The sequence below is a fragment of the Anabrus simplex genome, chromosome 6 (assembly GCF_040414725.1).
Source record: "Anabrus simplex isolate iqAnaSimp1 chromosome 6, ASM4041472v1, whole genome shotgun sequence".
Taxonomy (NCBI): Eukaryota; Metazoa; Arthropoda; class Insecta; order Orthoptera; family Tettigoniidae; genus Anabrus; species Anabrus simplex.
In genome coordinates this window covers 14,846,405-14,864,294 of record NC_090270.1, presented here as the reverse complement: position 1 = coordinate 14,864,294, position 17,890 = coordinate 14,846,405, and positions in this window count along the sequence as shown.

Sequence of the window (17,890 nt, the reverse complement as noted above, 5' to 3'; positions counted from 1 at the left end):
GTGGGAGTAGGTTTCAGACACCCAGTTACTATTCTACATGTTTCATTAAGGGCTGCATCCACCCGCTTCGTATGGGCTGACCTAAACCATACAGGACACGCATACTCAGCTGCAGAAAAACTCAGAGCAAGAGCTGAGGTTCTTAACAAAGTTGGATGGGCTCCCCATTTGCTTGAGCCAAGTTTACGGAGGATGTTATTTCGGGCTGAGACTTTCTGTCCAGAATTAACACAGTGTTTCTTGTATGTTAAGGTCCGGTCTAAAGTGACACCCAGGTACCTAGGTGTAAAACAATGCTCCAGTTGCTTACCCTCCCACGTCACGCACAGCTGTCTAGTAGCTTCTCGATTTCGAAGATGAAATGCACACACCTGGGTCTTAGTCGGGTTTTGCAGTAGCCGGATCTTCTGATAGTACACTGAAAGTTCCTTAAGTGCATTTGAGAGCTGCATTTCAGTGGTTTGTAAGTCGTCGCACTGGACAGCTAAAGCCAGGTCATCGGCATAAATGAAGCTACTTGTATAGGAAGGCCTTGAATGGTCATTTGTGTAGATGTTAAAGAGGATTGGCGAGAGGACACTGCCCTGAGGAAGTCCGTTCCGTTGGTCCCTCCACCTACTGCACTTTCCTTGAAACTCAACAAAGAACCGGCGATTCTGCAGGAGAGTTTCAACAATCTTCGTGAAACCATAGTCTCTGGTGAAGTTATAGAGCTTGGTGATCAAAGTTCTATGGTGCACTGTGTCGTATGCTGCTGTAAGGTCCACAAATACCACACCTGTGATATTACGTCTTTCAAACCCATCCTCTATGTGCTGAGTTAAATTGAGCACCTGTGAAGTGCAGTTCCTTCCAGATCTAAAGCCCGCCTGTTCTGGAATAAGAAGGTGATCTACTTTAGATGTGAGGCGCTTAAGTAGGATCCTCTCAAATATCTTATATAGGTGACAAAGTAATGATATTTGCCTGTAGCTCTTAGGATCTAATGGATCCTTACCTGCCTTCAAAATAGCTATCACTCTAGACTTCCTCCATACCTTAGGTATCTGTTTACTCTGCAGGCAATTGTTTAGAAAATCAACAACCCAATTCCTTGCTCTGGAAGCAAAATGTTTTATTTGTTCCACTCTTATATCATCCAGACCTGTAGTCTTGCCATTTTTGGATTTGTTTATGGCTTTCTCTAATTCCTCTAGGGTGATATTATTAGTGAGGTCGCTAGACTCCTTATCTATTTGGCGTTCTATTTTAACTCTATTCATATAACCCCCTATTTTTCCATTGAGCAAAAGTTGATGAGCAATGGCATCTGGGGACAAATTGACGTGTACAGGGGCTTTTGTGAAGTCATTATTAAGCCTCTTTAAAAGTCGCCAGGCTTTCTGACTACTTTTAGACATGTCCAGCTCTTCAAGGGTAGATATCCAACGATTTCGTTTATCTTCCGCTAACATTGTTGTCAACTCTAGACCTTTCTGCACAGTCTCTTCGCCAAAGGGATTCGTCTCAAATAGATCAATGTATTCAGCCATCAGAGCTGAGGAATGTTGATTGAGTCCAGGAACATAATTCATTCGACAACCTCTGGGAATTGACTGTCTGGAGCTCTTGTTCACTGCATCTACAAACAGATCGTAGTCAGTCATAGAAATACCTATATCAGATACAGCATCTTCCAGATATGCAGTAAACTTTGCCAGTCTGCTTTCTTAAAATTATATCGCCTGCGGAAAGGTACGCTCATAGGACGTACCGCAGCAAATACCTGACACATGATGGGTCTATGCTGTGTGTGTGGTATTGGGGTGCCGATGTTCTTTATACACTGCTGAGCAATTCCTTCGCTAACAAAGATTAGATCAGGGTTATAATTCTTGCACTCCTAGATGATGAAGAATAAAATCCTAACGGGGCTCTCGGCCCAGTGATAAAGGGGCTAATCCCAATCTACTGAGGTGACTAGAATGAAGGATAATGAAACGACTTACAGAAAAGAGAAACAGTTACATAATCGTAGTCACCTCAAACCAAGTTGAAGGGGAACTCGAGAGGGTAACCCACTCTCTATCCCCGATTTACAGTTTTAAGAGTTTATGAAATTTTACATTAGCCAAAAAAGGTATACATTTTAGAAAACAGATTACATAGTTAGAAATTAGGACCTTCCTCTCGTGTAAGACTGTGGAGATAGCTACAGAAAAATAAGTCGGGTGGACATTACCTTGCCTGCTGGTCTGCCTTGCGAGGAATGAGGTGCTCCACCTCCTGTCTTAACACACACACTCCCTCAGAAATACGGCGATCAAGAGACAAATTAGCCAGAAAAGCCGCGGCTTATATACCCGAAGGGAAGGTTCGAGAGGATTCTGGACTAATCCGGACACACCCACTCAATTTTATTGGACAATTCAAGAAGAGACAAGAAGCCTGTGATAGGCTAAAAAATAATTACAGAAATTTCTAATTGGCCAGATTCAATACTAGCGGAATGAAAAGCAGTGTTGCCAACCCAAAAATAAATGAACATTGATAGAGTTATGAAAACCTAGAAACACAAAACTTCTTTAAATTACAAGTTCTTCCACCTTGCATCAGAATGTATGAACAGAGTTTTTGGTAATGGCATCTATGGAGGAATGTACAAAATTCTTCATGTACAGCAAAACAAAATCAAAATCAATCCAATCAGTTTAGGACACTTAGAAATGATAAACTTCTCAATTTTGCAGTAGTGACATCTTTTGATTAATGTCCCAACTTTATGTAGTAGCAGTTTCACGTTTTGTTGGATAGAGAGAGTTTATTAAGGTGCTTCTTTTCAATATGAGGGGTTGAGGTGTACCTCCCGGTACAGCCCCCCCCCCCCGCAAGGGTCCTGCCTTGGGATGACACAGAAGAAATTTGACAGAAGAAAAATTTTCTGCAGTTATGTCTGGATAAAAATGACAGAGACTTAACTAGATTTCTATGGTTTGGAATGGAGAGAGGGGAAAACGGAGATTGGAAGACAACTGACAACACTGCAGTATACAGATTCGCCCACTTACCGTTTGTACTTACATGCAGCCCATTCCTTTTATCAGCTACGTTACGTGAATTGGCTTCCAAATTTTGTGACAAGTATCCCTTGGCTACAAAACTGCTAGATCAAGGGACCTTCGTGGATGATTTCGCAGCCAGTATAGAAGACGAAAATGAAATCATTGCTGTGTACTACGATATAACAGGGCTTCTCCGAGAGATAATAATTCCGATGTCAAAGTGGGCGACCAATTCAGCACAGTTAAAGGATATGTGGAGAGCCGAAGGCCGCGAGAAGAGGGAGACACGAGTTTTGGGTGTTAACTGGAACACGCACACGGACTGTCTTCTTTTCGACCCTAAAGACATCATTGGAACGCTACCAGAAGAGCCGGCAACGAAGAGACAGGTACTACAAGCTACAGCAAGATTTTATGATCCGCTTGGTCTCCTGTCGCCAATATCGATTACAGGAAAAATCCTGTTCCAGGATACTTGTGTAGAGGGATAGCATGGGACGATATCCTACCCATAGACCTAGCAATAATGTGGCAAATCTGGATTTCCAGCCTCATTAACTTGTCAGCCTTTCAAATCCGTCGATGCATAGGATCTTCTACAACGCCAAAGAACTATCAAGTGCGTGTATTCTGTGACACTTCGGAGAGGGCTTACGGTGCCGTACTTTATCTCAGAGTAGTGGAGAGTAATACAGTCTCGGTACACTTGGTTTGCAGCAAGAACGGACTGTCACTTATCAACCGAGTGACCCTCCCAAGACTTGAACTCCTTTCAGCTCTAGTGGGTATAAGACTTCTCAAGTATTTCTGTCAGTCTATAGAATATGATATCACGAGGGCAACACTATGGAGTGATTCTATGGTGACCCTAGGCTGGATTCACAACAATCCAAATAGATGGAAACCATTCGTCTCCAATCGTATCACGGAAATCCAGCAGAGCTCCATTTCTGCACAATGGCGACAATCAAGCAGATATACTATCACGGGGGATGTTAGCGAAAGAGTTGCAGAGCTCACGATGGTGGCACGCATCACGATGGCTTGCCAACGCTCCTAACTCCTGGCCTCAACACTCGGTGTCTATCACCACCCCCACTCCCAGAGACACGAAAGAACGGTCAAGTATTAACAATTAGCACATGGGAAAGTCCCATAGATTCCGGTCGATTCAGCTCTTATGGGAAGATGATTCGGGTCATGGGTTGGATTCTATGGTTTATGAAGAATGTTCGAAGCACGGAGAGACACGACAGTGAATTAACTGCCATGGACCTGGAGACTGCGAAACTGCGTTGGATTTACATTGTACAACTGGGAAGTTTTGGAGCAGAACACGCATGTCTACGATATAAAAGAAATCTCCCATCCAAGTCAAAAATTCCACACTACAATCCCTTCCTGGAGGGAGATCTCATCAGACTGGGGGGCGCCTGGATCATGCAGACCTGACATCTCAGGGGAAGCATCCCCTCCTCCTCCTCGATGGATCCCATCAATTTACAAAACTGTTGATCAAGCAGACGCAAATTCATCTACAGCATCTGGGAGTAAGAATTGTGCTGTGCGAACTACGCTCGCAGTACTGGATCTTAAAGGCACGCCAGTCCATTAAGAGAGTCATTCAGCTTGCCTCCCTTGCAAAATTGCCAAGAACCACCGAGGAGACTAAACAGAAGCGCCCCTACCTGTGGTTCGCATACAAGCCACTAAACCTTTCACGGTCACGGGAGTGGACTTCGCCGGTCCACTATATGTCAGAGTGGGGAGCATATTACAGAAATCGTATATTGTACTGTTCACTTGCGCCACTACAAGGGCTTTGCACCTGGAATTAACATAGGACATGAGTACTGAAATTCATCATGTCGTTCAGACGCTTCTCCAGCAGACACGGACCTCACACCATCTACTCGGACAATGCGAAGACCTTTCAAGCGGCGAGCAGAGAACTGGCGGAACTTTCTCGGATCGTCACGACCCACGTACGAGCCAGCATTTCGCCCACAACGGTGTATCCTGGAAGTTAATTGTTCCACGGGCGGCTTGGTGGGGAGGCTGGTGGGAACGAATGGTAGGCACAACAAAAAAGCTGCTTGAGAAAAGTGTTGGGCACGTCTCAAGTGGACGAAGAAACTCTGAGAACAATACTGGCAGAAATAGAAGCCGCCATCAACAGCAGACCAATTACACGAGACGGTCCCAACGTACTGACACCAAACTACTTCGTAAACGGGGGACTATTAACAACATTACCCAACGGTCCAGAACCTAGCGTCTACACAGATCTGAGAAAAGAAGCAAGAATAAGGGCAAAGATGCTAGACGACTTCTGGAAGAGGTAGAAGAAGGTTCTCGCCCTAAGAATTTTCCACGAGGTGTGGCAACCAGACAGAAGATCAACGAAGTGCCGGAAGGGGGATGTCGTCCTGATTCAAGACGATATGCGTCCACATCACATATGGCAACGAGCTCGCATCACTGGAGTGAGACCTGGCCGTAACGGGAAGGCGGTGACGGGACTCTCGTCCTCCGACTCAGCGATGGAACGGAGATCACCCGACCAGTACAGCTGGTCGTACCATTGGAGATCAACCAGGGTGGGAAGGATATGGAGGATTAACGATTCTCTCTGTGTGAATTAGTTGTATCTTCTTTGACATCACTATGTTTCTCTCTTGGTACGAAGTGAAGTGCAATAAAAACTTGTTTATATATACGACATTCTTTATGTTGAGTTGAATTGCTACGTTTCTTCCCCTATTGCGTATGAATGAGAAGAGACATTCTAAATTGTGTTTACTGCCTTGGGCAGCTGACTAAAGAGGCAAGCGTTGGATTTACACACAAATAGTGCTCTTCAAAATGGTTCGAACAGAGAGTACTTTGCTGCTTCACATACAAATTGTCTCTCTCCATGTTCACAACTAGAATTAAAGAAGGGTCAACCTATTCAATACAAAATGTGTTGTACAAGGTTGTCACAACATTTTATGTATTATTACTAGTACCGGTTTCGACGCTTAATGGCGTCATCATCAGCTAGAAGTCAGAAAGTGGGCAGAGTACATGTCATAAAAGTTGTATAGATAATACATACATTGCAAAATACAAATGATAGGCTGTTTTCTCATTAAAAGCTGGAAGAATGATGTGTAAAATATGGTGATTTAATATAACACATAGAGGCGTTATAGTCTAATGAGGCAAGTGAGTATTGTACAATAAAATTGGTCTGATGAATGAGAATAAAAGTCTTCATATGATAATAAAACGATGCAGTAAAACTGTCCACTCTTCTATTGTTGTTCAATGGAGACATATACAATAAGTCCAGGTCCAGTGTTGTATGTGGTTGGCAAGACCATCAAATATTTGTCTAAGGCCGGGACACCTGACGTTGAGAGGTTGAATAAGGTTGATTTTTAAGGTTGTCTCAGCTCAACGTGGGTGGTGAAGCTTAAAAGGAAGAAAAAACTAAGTTAATGAAATGGATAGGTAAAAATGGGATCGCGGCCGAATATGATAGGATATGAGACTCACCTTGTTTAGCGTCTCTCCATGTTATTCAACCACTGCCTGGTCAGCTATTTTTATTTTAGTGGTAATCTTTGACGACAGTTTGTGCTTTACAATGGCGAAATGTACGAATAATTATCAATATAGCCTTCTTATAATAGAAAACAAATTAACATTCGTGAAATAGGATACACGGTGGAACTGTGGAGTTACTTTTGTTCGAACAAAAACATGTGGAACAGAATGCAGTCATATTCGCGGTTCAATAAATAAAGCCAAACAAAAAAGGAAACATTTATATCAACGATGAACCACATGCGGGAATATTCAGACTTAGACAGCTCCAGACAGGTGTCGTTGGCTAGTACATTAATATCATCGCTGTCGTAGTGATGCTTGCCTCCACTCGGAGCGCTAATCGAACTGCTATAGCCACTCTATATATAAAAATTCAGCCTGCGTATGTTTGTGATCGCAAAACTTTAAAAGTACCGGTAGTGGGTCCATTGACTTGAAATTTTGACCAAACGCTGCATTCGATTACGAGCGTGTTCAGGAAGTGGTTTGAACGAAATCGTATTGGTAGCTTTTTATAGTGAGTAATTGTATGGAATTAATTTAATTACAAAGACGCGCCAAGATTGGATCGACCTAATGGACAGTGTGTCGCTAAGCGACAAGGACTTACGCTATATCGTTATAACCCGGTAAGAATTGCCGTATACAGGAGGATGGGAACACGTCGCCATGTTTTATGAAGGACCTTTCTTGCTAGGAGGTTCATGCAATTAGGCAACTCACTGCCTGTTATTTGGAAATAGGAATCCAACATGCCTTGATCGAGATATACTTTCATGTAACTAGGCAACTCATTGCATGTTTTGTAAACGTGAATAAATGTGAATTCACATGAATAAATGTATCCTCTGCTAGCAATACTCTAAAAGTACGATAGTCGATCGTGATCTGTGTTTTCACCAACCGTTATGCAAGTTTTTGAGTTGAATCGAGAAGAATAAGTGCAGCAGAGTAGTCTCAACAACGCCAAGGACAATTAGATCAACAGTTAAGACGTATACAGTTGCAATATCTGAATGATCTACATTCATTAATCATCTGTAATGCCTCGCCCACGTTCGAACATAGGCCGCCGTTCTCTACACGCAATCACAGAACGTCAATGGATATAAAGCCGCACTGATCAAAATGTTTAGACCTCTATTAACCTTGGTTTAGACAAGGAACGTGTTAAGAGTCAGAGCTTCGCAAACGCAAGCAGAAGAAACGGCAGATCAGCGGGAAGAAAGACTTGAAGTCTCACGAGTTGAATCGAGAAGAAGTGCAGCACAATCATCTCAACAACGCCAAGAACAAGTAGATCAACAGCGTATGCAGTTGCAATATCTGAATGATCAGCTTCATATCACCCAATTGCTTTATCGTACGAACCGGATATGCAATACAATACCTCATTTAAGTTCGTTCAAATCCGAAAAATGGACAAAGTTTGACCGCACTGCATGGTGATGAAATTTAAAGGATAAACCCCGAGAATGTACTGCGCGAGCGGAAAAGTAAAGCTACCTGAACTTGAGCAGCCAAAAAGTTTGTTAAAAGGAATTGCTGATGATTCAAAACATTTCCTCAAAAGCATAAGAAATCACAATTCCTGTTTTCTGATGACTTCATTAGACTTTCACTTTATAGCAAAGCATTATATGCTGACATTAAAAAATCAGGGACAAATTTACCACAGATCATTAGTCTTTGCTTCCTTTTCCCAGCAATAATCATAAATTTCTCCAAATCTATTTCGTCGGAGATGAAAATGACCAATTGAATGCACGCTGCCAAATCTCTACTGAAATCAGAAGGCATATAGTTGTTGATTCGTTGCAAAAAAATGTCACATGACAACAATATAATTCGGATGTTCAAAAGTGCGATTGATCTCATATTCGCTAGAATACATTTATTTCCTTACCCATTCATTTCATACGAGACTGAGCCACAGTGAAGCGTGGCCGGGTTTAGCTAGTGTATTATATTCTAGCTCGTTGGTGAGTGCACTGAGACAATTCTCGCCCTAATTCCCCCAACTGCCAAATCTACCCGCATCATTTACGCCTAACAGAAACTATGTTGCGTGCAATAGTATTTCCGATGACCAATCTTACCCAATATCCTGCCCTTCCCTTTTCAACACTCGTCAAGTACACTTTATAATCTACATCTGCCTCGTTATCTCCCCTGCTAACACATCCAGACATATCCTCTTTGCAGACTCAGCCAGTTCTATTCTTTCTTTCTTTCTTTCTTAAGTCCCATTAATACTGATAGCTTCCCATCGAATTCCATTTTGTTCGTCAAGTTGTTTCCGAGCAGTTAAATGGAAGTGGGACCCTGGTCCGAGGCTTGCTTAACACGTTCCGAGCGTGCTCCGTGAAAATTCTGTGAAGCAGGATGTTACCCTACTTACGCATTGTTTCCTCTAGCACGCTAAGGACCACAGGTGGATTATATAGTCCTAGCTGCCTCAGAACAGTGAGGGCCACGACTCAGAATATTTCCGAGATACTCACTCCCACCATCTAGCAACTGGTATCCGACTCTAAGGACCACCTACTACTGTCGACCAAAATATTACGTGCACTCGAGTTTGGAGGTTGTTTATGAAATAAACAATAGGTCTACTGAAAATCCAATAACACCACCATTTTCCTCGTTTCATTTCACGTTAAGTCATGTAGGTTTTGAATTTTTAATTCATATTGTAATATTTTTTATCGCAAGTGGAACGCAAAACGTGACCGTGCTTCAACAATGTATGAAATTTAAGACATCTTTTATCCAAAACCCGTCATCTCAATCAATCAATCAATCACTACCAATCGGCGTTAAGGGCATTGACCCAGGTAGCAGATTCCCTATCTGTTGTTTTCCTAGCCATTTCTTAAATGAATACAAAGAAATTGGATATTTATTGAACATCTCCCTTCCCTGCATATAAACGAATATTTGTCCCAGTTTGTCCTCTTGAATTCCATATTTATTTTCATATTGTGATCTATCCTACTTTTAAAGACACCACTCAGACTCATTCGTCTACTGATGTCATTCCACGCCATCTCTCCACTGACAGCTCAGAACATACCACTTAGTCAAGCAGCTCATCTCCTTTCTCCCAAGTCTTCCCAGCGCAAACTTTGCAACATTTTTGTAACGCTACTCTTTTGTCGGAAATCACCCAGAACAAATCGACCTGCTTTTCTTTGGATTTTTCCAGTTCTTGAATTAAGTAATCCTGGTGAGGGTCCCATACACTGGAATCATACTGTAGTTGGGGTCTTACCAGAGACTTATATGCCCTCTCCTTTACATCCTTACTACAACCCCTAAATACCCTCACAACCATGTGCAGAGATCTGTAACCTTTATTTACAATGATATTTATGTGATTAGCCCATTGAACATATTTCTTATATTAATACCTAGGTATGTACAATGATCCCCAAATGGAACTTTCACCCCCATCAACGCAGTAATTAAAACAGAGAGGACTTTTCCTATTTGTGAAACTCACAACCTAACTTTTAACTCCGTTTATCATCATACCATTGCCTACTGTCCATCTCACAACATTATCGAGGTAATTTTGCAGTTGCTCACCAACTGGTTACTTTTTTATTACTCTGTACAGAATAACATCATCCGCAAAAGCCTTACCTCTGATTCAACTTGTTTACTTATATCATATACATAAAAGAAAACATAAAGGTGCAATAATACTGCCCTGAGGAATTCCCCTCTTAATTATTACAGTGTCAGATAAAGCTTCGCCTACTCTAATTCTCTGAGTTCTATTTTCTAGAAACATAGCAGCCCAATCAGTCACTCTTTTGTCTATTCCAATTGCACTCATTTTTGCCAGTAGTCTCCCATGATCCAGCCTATCACATTCTTTAGACAGGCCAATCGCAATTCAATCCAATTGACCTCCTGAATCCAGGATATATGCTATATCTTGCTGGAATCCTACAAATTGAGCTTCAGTGGAATAATCTTTCCTAAACCAAAACTGCCTATCGAATCAGTTATTAATTTCGCAAACATTTCTCATAATCAGAAAGAATGCTTTCCAAAAGCTTACATGGAACGCATGTCAAACTGATCGTAGGCAAATTTTAACACATAGGGATGTTTTAAAAATAGTTTCCACATTTCAGAATTTTGTGTTTCCAGGAAAAAAAGGTTCTTATCAATTTTCTAAGGTAACTTTTTCTTGGCTCGGGCTGGTTGAAAAATTGCGTTCTTGGTGGCATTGTTATCCAATAGTTATGTTGTATGACTTTTGATTTCACTTTCTTGTATCAGTTTGTATTTGTATTGGGTAGGATGGCATAACTGCTATATGCCCATGCCACGCTGGTTACAGTGGCTTTTGCCTCGCCGTATGCTTAAAACGTTCCTCCGGTATTTAATAATTATCTGGATTCAGCATTGAAGCAAATGGCATTATGAGCTAATGAAAAGGATTTCCCATCAGCTTTCCTCACGAGGGCTTTCGACCTCCAATGGCAGTTATAATACTTTTTATGTTATTTGCTTTTATATTTTAATTCTTTTGACAGTTTTTATTTACGTATATCTACAGTAAGTATTTACACTGGTTTGATTTAACTTACAGTTTATAAGTAGAACTTCAAAGACTGACTACAACTGGTTGTCAGGAAGGTTGTCTTCTTCCAATAATATTTCCAGCTCTGTTTACGAAGCGGAATGAAGTACTCGTTTAGTCTGGAGTTCCAGTCCCGTGAGGGAGTGGACGTGCACTCTTCTTTCCGAATCGCAGAACGAACACTGATCGACGCGTCTCTCACTGATTGTGACTGGTCCGCATCTCGAGGACGTCCTCTAGGCAAGTTTCATCTTTCTCTATTACTTCCATGTGGGCATTTTTGGTTGACTTTTCGCTTGTGTTGAAGATGTGCTGGCAACGCCATCTCCGTACTGAATAGGATTGAGAAGTCGGCGCTCGTCTTATCCACACGTTGAAGTCTTCCTCTACTTTCGACTGGCATTAGTAGATCTCGGTGACGGTTCGTGACATTTTACTCTGGCAGGCTGTCCCTTTCCCCAATCAGTTCAGTTTTCACTGACTAACACTACGATATTTTAGCTAAGCACACGAATGAAGACATTAACACGAGACTTAAATACTGAAGGTAGAATTTGCACGGCTGTTTAATCTAGAATGGTGCATTCGTTTTATGTATTGAATACTTGCACTACACTACAATGGGACAGATTAACAGGCTAATATGGCACTGCACTTTCACTGATCACAAACGACGATAACGACATTCGTGGAAACAAACAAACAGTGCACGCCCGAATTTCACTCGTCTTGCCCAAATCTCAAAGGATGAAGGCTTATTTAACAATTTGAGCAACCTTAAAAATTGGTGCCGTCATCTTATGGTTACATTTTAATATTCATTTTACATTGTCTGTAGAATGGAATTGTTTCAGTAGTCAATATAATGGAATTCATAATTTTGTAAAAATGTTTTGAAATTAATCTCTACTTGTAAAGTGTTTGGCGGTGTTGCTACGGGTTCTGCCGGACAGGCCATACACCCGCCTGCACTCTGCCTTCCCCTGACAAGCCCACATCGTATTTCAAGGCTCCTCCCGCACCTAGCACACTTGCTTTACTCTAGGAACCTACTGAGGGCTCTCCTGCCAGTGCCCGACCGCCTCAACGGCTGTCGCGGTCTGAAAGGCTTTGCCATATCTTCCAAAATAGAAAAGCGAAATGTTTACAGCCAAAATAGTTAAGATAACATTATATGACCGAATAGCACACCACGATAAGTTCGACTTCGCTACATTTGTACGTCAGTTACAGAGTAAAAGTATGTGCTTCTGAAAAGGCGGCGGGGCGGCGCCCAAAAGCCATTCATCCACCAACCGCCACTGGTAGCTCTCATTCATGGCCATGGTAAGAGGTAGGCACGTAGCCTACCGCCCTACTCGCCCGACGCGTCATAAACTCTCACTCCAGATGAACACTGCGGGAATGTAATGATCAACGGGACTCCAAGAGTGAAACCAGCTGGCGGGCTTACGAACTCCAAGTGACACTTGGATATCAAACAATATTCATGCATTGTAGAAAATAACACCAAATGATTATACTTTGTAGTACGGTATGTGAAATACAAACAAGCTAGATTCACAGTAAACTTTTAAACTCAATACAAATAATTATCTACGATAGATGTCGTAGTGATCCTTTCAGTAAAAAAGGACCCCGTGTTTAATGAAGGCATTGTTGTTGTTGTTGTTGTTGCGCTTGAGAACGGTTGGCTGTTGAGAGAGCTCTTGCATTATTGTAGTGATAAAGTAGTGAAAACCTATTGAAATAGCTAAATTTTGTGTATACCTGATTCATTTAGTGCTGTTTATATAGTGGTGTTTAGTGCTTGTTGGTAGAAATTGGGAGTAGTGATATGTATTTAAATTTTGTAACAAGTAATTCAGTTGGTCTTCAGTAAATTACGTTTTCTAGGTTAAGTAGGCTAGCTAGGTGTACCTTATTTCGAATTTAGGTTTAGGAAATACTTTAGGTAATAATATTAACTTTAAAAATATTTGTAAATATCTGTAGGTTCGTTGGTTATACTTACAAAGGCAGATTATCATAAGGAATAGTACCGAAACTTCTGCAGCAACTTCTCCGGTATTTCGTATAGATATCCGTTCAGACTATCGCGAAGGTAATAATTTACTACATTAAAAAACACGATACGCCTGTAAACTTCCATTTAAAAAGAAGTTAAAGAGATTACAAGGTATAGTTAACAGTCGTTGTATTGTTATTGATTATTGACGCTCCTCATATTGAAATATTGCATTGTTGGCTACAGTCGTGAACAAAGGGTGTAGTGTAGTCAAGTAAATATAAATAAAAATCAGCTGACCTTGTATTCCATTCATTTGCACTTCTGAGTAGGTAGTTAAAGTATCTGTAATTTATATTTCGCTCCCTCGATCTTTCAGTATTTATGAGCGGTTAGCTAATAATAATAAAGTTCATATATCCCAGTAATTGCAGTTCAAGTCCCTGGAGTAGTAGTAGTTTTGATAAAAATATTTGAGAAATTACTGTAGACTACCTCGTATTTTTCAGTAGGCCTAATTAAGGAAACTTTTATTCCCCATCCCGTGGAGTAGGGAAAATAATAGTAATCCACCAGTGGTAGAATTGTAGTGAAGATAAGGTATAATATATTAGATAGTATCTTACCAGTTATATTCGTGTTTTTCTTCGTGTACGGCAATCCTTTCGATACTTAAGCATTTAACCAAACGCAGTGTAGTGTAGTGTAGATACATTGTAGTATAGATACAGTACATTTAGAAAGTGCCGTATCCTGCCTGCTATATTCGTGTGTTATTTTTCGTGTGTATCTATTAGACCGTAATACTAATAATAATTTGTCTAAGCATTTAGCTTCCTTGGTAATCTTTGAGTACAGTAGTTCTTGCAAATTTCATTTCTGTTGTGCTTAGTTTAGTGACATACGGTTCGGTACCGGTATCGTAATTAGGATACGTCTGAAAGTAGTTTAAAATTACTGTAGTGTACTGTACAGTAGTATACGAGTAATATCCTATTAGAATTTAGTGTGATTATTTTATTATTGTAAAATATTTGTGTAGTACTGGTGTAGTAGAGGTATCCGTAGAAACTCTTACTAAAATACTGTTGTTGTAATTAGAATAGGCTTAATTGCAGTTTGGAATTGTGTAGTTCTTGTGTAGGCTAATACTTTCGATATTCAGTAATTAACAGCAGTTTTTATCCTTTCAGGGGTTGTTGGATTTAAAAAAAAATAGAGCACGACTAAGTAATATTGTAGTGTAGTCGTATATTAATTACCTTATTGTTGTGTACTATCCCAGACAATATATCCCTCCGTTCATTTATTTTTTGCAAATAAGTTATTTGGGAGGAGTTGGAAAGTTTGAGGGAGATAATTAGGAATTCTCACAGAAGACAGGAAGGAAGATAGGACTCAGTCAAACAATGTACAGGTTACAGTAGGTGTACAAGAGGGAGGGGAAGGAAAGGAAGGAGTTGTAGAAGACAGATGGTCTAATGTTCTAAGGGGAAGGAGATTGCAGGCTAAGGACTCTATTCAGGATCAGAATTCAGGACAGGTGTCTGTGCGAAATCGGTACGAGTCACTTCAGGTAGAACAACAGAGGGAAGATGAGGGACAGGGAACTGTTGGTGAGATGTGTGGAAGTAGGAGGAAGGGAAAAGGTAGGAAAGGAAAACGTAGAGTAGAGGATAGGAAAAGACAGGTGGAACAGGGTCATGGGAAGGAGAAAAGGGAGGAGGAAGTAGCTTCTGCAGCTATCAGGAAAGATAGGACTGACCAGGAGGGGAGGGGATCAAATGAGGTGGGTAGGGTTGAGGCTCTGGTCATGGGGGATTCCATCGTTAGACACGTGGGGAAAGTGTGTGGAGGAAAGGGTACCAGGGTAGAGTGTTATCCAGGAATTAGGTTGAGGCAGATGTTGAGCAAAGTAGAAGAGAGGGAGGAGGGGAAGGAGAAGGTGGTAGTGTTTCACGTTGGTACCAAGAACGTAAGGCAAGCTGATATAAGTACCAACATAGTTGGAGATGTGTGGGATCTGGTAAATGCAGCACGGGTGAAGTTTAAGAAAGCGGAGATTGTTATTAGTGGAATACTGTGTAGAAGGGATACTGACTGGAGGGTGATTGGGGATTTAATTGAGACTATGGAGTGGGTATGTGGGAAACTGGAAGTGAAATTTCTAGATCCTAATGGGTGGGTAGGAGATAGGGATCTGCGCTCATATGGCCTTCATTTAAACCGCAGTGGTACGTATAAGTTAGGAAATTTGTTTGGAAGGGTAATAGGGAGGTACATTCAGGGAAACGGGATAGCCTAGGGAGCGGTGATCAGGGAACAGGGAACTGGAAATCAAGTAGGGATGACATAAAATTGTTAGTGTTGAACTGTAGAAGTATTGTAAGGAAAGGAATAGAATTAAGTAATTTAATAGATATATATTTACCAGATATTGTAATAGGAGTTGAATCATGGCTGAGAAATGATATAATGGATACAGAAATTTTCTCACGGCACTGGAGTGTGTATAGTAGAGATAGGATAGGAAGGGTGAGAGGGGGAGTGTTCATTCTGGTGAAAGAAGAATTTGTAAGCTACGAAAAAGTTAAAGATGAGACACATGAAATTCTAGGTGTAAGGCTCATTTCTAAAGATAATAGGCAACTTGATATATTTGGAGTGTACAGATCGGGAAAGGGTAGCACTGACGCGGATTCGGAATTATTTGATAGGATAGTCAGCTATGTGGGAAACGACATGGAAAGAAATGTGATTGTAGCGGGAGATCTGAATTTGCCAGATGTCAATTGGGAAGGAAATGCGAACGACAGGAAGCATGACCAACAAATGGCAAATAAGTTAATACGGGAAGGACAGCTTATTCAGAAAGTGATGGAACCAACCAGAGGGAAAAATATCCTGGATGTCGTGCTGATAAAACCAGATGAGCTCTATAGGGAAACTGAAGTAATAGATGGTATTAGTGATCATGAATCTGTTTTTGTGGTAGTTAAAAATAAATGTGATAGAAAGGAAGGTCTTTAAAGTAGGACTGTTAGGCAGTACCATATGGCTGATAAAGCAGACATGAGGCAGTTTCTAAAAAGTAATTATGATCGGTGGAAAACGGTAAATAAAAATGTAAACAGACTCTGGGATGGGTTTAAAGAAATTGTTGAGGAATGCGAAAACAGGTTTGTACCATTAAGGGTGGTAAGGAATGGTAAAGACCCACCTTATTATAATAGAGAAATAAAGAGACTAAGAAGGAGGTGCAGACTGGAAAGAAATAGAGTTAGAAATGGCTGTGGAAGTAAGGAGAAATTGAAGGAACTTACTAGAAAATTGAATCTAGCAAAGAAGGCAGCTAAGGATAACATGATGGCAAACATAATTGGCAGTCATACGAATTTTAGTGAAAAATGGAAGGGTATGTATAGGTATTTTAAGGCAGAAACAGGTTCCAAGAAGGACATTCCAGGAATAATTAATGAACAAGGGGAGTGTGTATGTGAGGATCTTCAAAAGTCGGAAGTATTCAGTCAGCAGTATGTAAAGATTGTTGGTTACAAGGAAAATGTCAAGATAGAGGAGACTAAGGCCAAAAAAGTAATAAAATTTACATATGATAACAATGACATTTACAATAAGATACAAAAGTTGAAAACTAGAAAAGCGGCTGGAATTGATCAGATTTCTGGGGATATACTAAAGACAATGGGATGGGATATAGTACCATATCTGAAGTACTTATTTGATTATTGTTTGGTCGGAGGAGCTATACCAGATGAATGGAGAGTTGCTATAGTAGCCCCTGTGTATAAAGGAGAGGGTGATAGAAATAAAGCTGAAAATTACAGGCCAGTAAGTTTGACATGCATTGTATGTAAGCTTTGGGAAGGCATTCTTTCTGATTATATTAGACATGTTTGCGAAATTAATAACTGGTTCGATAGAAGGCAATTCGGTTTTAGGAAAGGTTATTCCACTGAAGCTCAACTTGTAGGATTCCAGCAAGATATAGCAGATATCTTGGATTCTGGAGGTCAAATGGACTGTATCGCGATTGATCTATCTAAAGCATTTGATAGGGTGGATCATGGGAGACTACTGGAAAAAATGAGTGCAATTGGACTAGACAAAAGAGTGACTGAATGGGTTGCTATATTTCTAGAAAATAGATCTCAGAAAATTAGGGTAGGTGAAGCTTTATCTGACCCTGTAATAATTAAGAGGGGAATTCCTCAAGGCAGTATTATTGGACCTTTATGTTTTCTTATATATATAAATGATATGAGTAAAGGAGTGGAATCGGAGGTAAGGTTTTCGCGGATGATGTTATTCTCTATAGCGTGATAAATAAGTTACAAGATTGTGAGCAACTGCAGCGTGACCTCGAAAATGTTGTGAGGTGGACAGCAGGCAATGGTATGATGATAAACGGGGTTAAAAGTCAGGCTGTGAGTTTCACAAATAGGAGAAGTCCTCTCAGTTTTAATTACTGCGTTGATGGGGTGAAAGTTCCTTTTGGGGATCATTGTAAGTATCTAGGTGTTAATATAAGGAAAGATCTTCATTGGGGTAATCACATAAATGGGATTGTAAATAAAGTGTACAGATCTCTGCACATGGTTATGAGGGTGTTTAGGGGTTGTAGTA